The sequence below is a fragment of the Leopardus geoffroyi genome, chromosome B4 (genome assembly GCF_018350155.1).
Source record: "Leopardus geoffroyi isolate Oge1 chromosome B4, O.geoffroyi_Oge1_pat1.0, whole genome shotgun sequence".
Lineage (NCBI taxonomy): Eukaryota > Metazoa > Chordata > Mammalia > Carnivora > Felidae > Leopardus > Leopardus geoffroyi.
This window is the reverse complement of record NC_059341.1, coordinates 30,369,629-30,375,445: the sequence shown is the minus strand read 5'-3', so window position 1 is coordinate 30,375,445 and position 5,817 is coordinate 30,369,629.

Genomic DNA, 5,817 nt, shown 5'->3' with positions numbered 1-5,817 from the left:
CATTCAGACTCTGGCCTAACTCTAAAAACCAATGCAGACCCCTACCAGACACCAGCCTTGGCAAAGTCCCCTACTCAAATAATATTTCCAGTCTTGCCAACTTCATTACAAAATGTAGAGGAACTGATCAGAAGAGCTTTGGGAGACACTGGGGTCTCTGATTTTGCATGAGAAAGCAGCAAAGCTATGTAAAGGGATAAACATTTGGAAATGCCTTTAGAAATCCAAATACACAGACTTAGGATTGTTTGACATTGATTTCATACCCTCATCTCCCAATTTCTACTATGGCTTTGTTTCTTGTTTTCTTTATTTTAATGTATTCTGTCTTACGATTGCAATAAGGTGTGCAAGCTGTGCATTTCAGGGTCATTATTGCACTTCTTAGGAAGTTAAAGCCCCCATCTTTGACCTTATGCTTTTTAATACCACCTAAGGTGTGCTGTAATTGCCCACAAATGCACAGTCTGTCAGGTCTTATTGCTCAAATGAAACCCACTTCCACAGTAGGACGAGGAGAGAGGGGGGTAGATCTCCTGCTATTTGTATCAGTACTTGTCCTCGGGAAATGCTGAATCTTGGCACTGAAAGAAAGTGTAAAAATGATAAATTTGTCACCTAATATGGACCACTGCACTCACAAGGCTGCAACTCCTTACACTAATGGAGATTAGGATATAACTTTTTTAATTTGGAGCCTCATTACACAGTATAAATAAAAATAGAACCCCAACTATATCATCTTTAATTGCCTCTAGACAGAATGCTGATTATCTACTGAGGTCTCGGCCATGTGTTTCTGGGGAGCCAGCAGAGTTTGTTCCCTGCATAGAAAGCAAAGTCAGAAAAAAAATGTGGGTATCTTTAAGAGAGAGCAGAGCTGGGTGTCTGTACTCCCCCCAACTAAGATCACAATTGAACACAATGTGTGTGCAAAAGTATGATGGCCTTGTCTGAGTGATGACCTCCTGTGTGTGAAAGCTGGAGAAAGGATATGAATTCTCCCATCTAAACGTGAGTAGCCATCCATTCACTTCAACTTAGTGTTCTCGTTACCAAGAGTTTGAAAATAGCCACAGTTTTCACTCTTAGTCTGGCAGAGACCCAGAGAGAGATGCTGATACTCAAAGCTGTGATTGCTGAGTCTTTTAGCATCCCTTGGTACAACTGATTAAAGCAATTGATCAATACTAAACTTTGAGAAAAACTAGTGTGGGTATGTTACAGACAACATCCCATGAATAAATAACTCAGATAATGGCATTTGTCTTACTATCAAGCTCATCTATAATTTAACAAGAATAATACCCATTAAAAGAACACCTAGGATGATCACTGCCAAAATAAAGAGTTAATTGGTTTTTATCTTCTGGGAAGTCTCTCAAACAAGATATGGAAGGAAGAGTGGCTACCTACTGTAATAATAAATGCAAAGTAGCTCCTGAGCTGTATCTCTATCTGCTGGGAGACTTTCCTTCAATAGCATTTCAAATAGCACCTTTTGGATCCAACTTCTACAAGTCAGTGGAAGCTTTTAGGAAGGGCTTTTTTTCTTTTCCACATAGGGATCAAATCTGTATCATAGAAAAATATCATTCACTGCTTTAAATAAATTAATTCACTGAGCACTAACTATAGAGAGCATAAATACATGCCTCCTGGGACTAAAATGTTTTTTGTAATATAAATAAAGCATCCTATGCACAAGGCACTCCTCTTCATTCTGGCTGGCACAGGCTTCAGTTACAAATGGCTAATGGTATCGCATCTACGTGGCTCTAAGACTTTGGGGTAGTTGAATGGGCAAGAGAGACCAGGACCCACTTCAGGGAGAGAAGAGGGATAAGACTACACTCACACAGGAGGCAGAAATGGTGTAATTGAGGCCAACATGGGTCCACTGGAACAGGTGGTCCTGTTTTACCACTGAATAAACTAGACCCATGGAAATCAAAGAGATTTGAGCAAGACTGGTGTTGTGAGTCCAGTCAGCAAGCATGGTAGTTTCTAAATTTTAATGGGACAATGTTAGTTGTAGTCCATGCATTTGAGACTGGGAAGCTAGGTTATTACAGGATTTACCAAAAAATGACATCCTTGTCAGCATATCGATTGGCATCAGCTTTTGTCTCACTAGTTGATCTGTCATTGGATTTCTTTGAGCATTCTAGAGTCACACGGCTAAAGTTAGAGTGTGTGCAAATCATTGTTGAGTATAATCATTTGCAAAGACTTTTTTGGGGAAAAATAATATTTTTCAAGTAGTGTCCAGGCTTCTACTGAATCAGTAATTGCTATATAAAATAAACTTGAGTATGTTCCTAATGTCCTCTAGAGATGCTGTAAGTACCGTTTGCTAGTATTTATGGTCTGCAATCAAACAGGAGTCAAGGCCATAAATCATTACCTTGAATATAATATTTTTGTTTCATGAAAGTCTGAGCTTTCAACCCCAAAGCAACAAATCAGTCCACTCCTTATTGAGCCTGTCACAGCCCCATCCTTGAATACGACCACATTTATTACTATTGTCAACTGTCTTGTGTGAAAGAACAGGAAGGAGGGTTGGAGGATATAAATATAAATTGAAAAGCAGTGCTTTGTGGGGATCAGCCTGGCTGAGGGGAGAGGTAACATAACATGGAGACTTTCACCTCAGGGTCACATATTTGATGGCCCATGTACTGATGTGGTGATCAAGTTTCCATGTCACCTAGAATCTGGCTGTTAACTGTCACCATAGCTGAGAGGCTCCACACAGGGCAAAGTGCTCAGAGAAGCTGAAGGCTGAACTTTCAGCCTTTTGACTGACCCCTAAAGCACTTTGGCTTCTCTGTGGACAAGGCTGCTTCTCAAGGAACTGCATTATATTATCTGCGAAAAGAAGTTGGAAATACTAAAGACGGGTAGATACTAGCTTGCTTATGGAGGAAGGTTTTCACCTCTAGGGCTTTGTCTTTGACAGATTTGATGAAATAAAATGTAAAATCAGAAACTGTGGCTTTCATTCTCATAGGGACAGCACCAGGCAGGCACAAGCCTCCAGGGAGTAATGCCACCAAAGGAGAGGAAGAGCCACATTTCCAAAGGTAAAAGTTAGGTCTGTAACTGTGACAACAACTTGGATGATGGTCAGCAATGTTTACAAACCCTCACTGCCAAAGACACAGAAGAAAACCTATCAAAACAGAGAGCTTTTCTTTGATGTTTAAATGAAATTGGTATCTCTTAGGGTGTCTTGTTCATACTTGGGATATTTAAAGGACCAGGAAAGAGCCAAGGCCTCTGCCGATATTTTAGATGTAGATGAAATATCTTTTATTTTTATCTTCCTCATTCAAAAACAAACTCTGATATGAGCATAAGATTTTGCTTGGTAAGTTATCACATAAGTAGACATTATATACCAATTTAGAAAATATTGGAATGCAAAAGGTAGACATAACAGCCATTAAGAAATTGCATACAGACAGATACTTCCAGAATCCTATACCCTACCCACATTTTGTCCTTCTTTACTCAACCTAAGTAGACCCTAAGATAGCATAACTAAGGATTCATTTTCTTTTATTCTAAGTCGTCTTTTTGTCATAAGTTTAAAAGTCTCTAGTGAACCAGAAAATAGTCCCCACCAAAAACTTGAACTGAGTAGTTTTGCTTGCAAATTGCCATTTGTGCTTTATTTTTACTTCGATGTGGTTCTAATCATCACACTTAAAGCACTTTGCCCAGAGCCGATCTACTCTTAGCTATGTAAAGATGCAAACACTATTTATGCACTTATAAAAAAAAAAAAAAAGCCAACATCTTACTCATTCTAAATTGACAAGAGCATGTTGTTGTTATTTTCTCAAGGGAACAAGTAGAAATGGAGTACTGGTATTTAATGAAAATGAGATTGGGGAAACACAACAGATGAACATAGAGGAAGAGAAGGAAATATAAGATAAAAACAGAGAGGAAGGCAAACCATAAGACTCTTAAACACAGAACAATCTGCCAGTTGCTGGAGAGGAGTGGGGGGGGGTGGGAATCGGCTAAATGGGTGATGGACATTAAGGAGGGCACTTGTTGGGATGAGCACTGGGTATCATATGTAAAGTGATGAATCACTGGGTTCTATGTTAACTAACTTGAATTTAAATTGAAAAAAAGTTTTGCTAAAAAAAACCAGCTCTCAATTACATTGCATGCATGTATCAAAAAAAAAAAAAAGAAAGAAAAGAAAATGAGACTAGGGAAAGGGAAGCTAAATTGCTGCTGAATTTGTATAATGTTGGCACCAGGCATTTATCTCCTCTGTACCTCCGCCTGTCCACAGAGAAGTGAGGGCACATGGCGTCCCAGGGCTGCCCTGGGGATTAAAATAGAGGTGTATGGCATGCAAGTAACACATGCTGATTCCTCTCATTACCTCAACTTCAGACAGGCCTTCATCATGGAGCTGTGTTTTACTTGGGGCTGAAATACAGTGAATTATGGAGAATTTGATGATTCAGAAAGAACACAGAAGATGGCACAATGATTGAAAATGAGCCCATGAGAAGACCAGAGGAAGTGGGAGTCTCTGGGTGATGGAAAGAGGACAGTGAAGGCTAAGTAAGGCAAGACCTGGTAGTAAGTAGCATTCATACACAGTATAATGTCATTTATAGAAATTCAGAACACATACATGTTCATTCATAAAGTTACCTTCAGAAATTGTCAGGTGTGAGGGGCACCTGAATGGCTCAGTCAGTTAAGTGTCTGACTCTTGGTTTCGGCTCAGGTCATGATCTCATGGTTCGTGAGTTCAATCCCCATATCAGGCTCTGTGCTGTCAGTGCAGAGCCTGCTTGGTATTTCTCTCTTTCCTCTGTCTCTGGCCCTCCCCCGCTTGCTCTCTCTCTCTCTCTCTCTCTCTCAAAATAAATAAGTAAACTTAAAAAAAATGTCAGGTGATGTGCAGTACCTGATTACAATTGAACCAACAGGGACTTTGAGAGATTTAAGTAACTTCCCAAGTTCACCCTGCTAGGTCAATGGCACAGCTAAGATACAGATGCAGGTTCCATCTGACCCCAAAAACCATGCTTTATGTAGGAAAACTCATTAGGTAGTAAGTATTAAATGAGGTAAAATATAGAAAGCACTTGGTATGGGGTCAGGCACATAGTTAGTGCTCAGTAAGTGGCAGTTATTGTGATTATGTTTTAGAACGACACCATTTATTAACACCTTTAGTGCAAGCCATTGTTTTTGTTAGAGTTCTGTCCACTTCACCACCTTAAATGAAATTAGTAGTTATAAAAGCCAACAGATTAGACCCAGGAACAGAATGGCCAAAGACAGTTACTGCAGAGTATTGGGGAGACAGCTTGCTGCAAGATTTCTCAAGCTAGTGTGTTCTATTTAGCTAAGCTGTTGTCATCTTTCCTCCCATTCCCTACCCCATTTCCATTACTTATTTGAGTCACTGCGCCAAATAAAATAGTTTTCTGAGTATTTCGACAACTTACTCTGAATATCACTGTATTATTAGACAGTTTTCACTTTTTACTCATATAGGTAACTTTTAAATATATATTTGACATTTCCTGGAATGTTCCTCAGGAAACATGTAGATCAGAGTACTCTAATTGCAAACTACCAAAACAAACAAGCATAAACCCTATGTGAACAAAACATAAGATCTTCAAAGGCTAGGGTTCCTGTACCTTCTCCAGCTTTTGTCACTAGGAGCGTGTTAACACTGGATGAGATTTCAGTGATTCAGAAGAAAAAAATCAGACAGCCAGAGTTATTGTTCTCAACTTTAAGATTATTTAGTAAGCTACT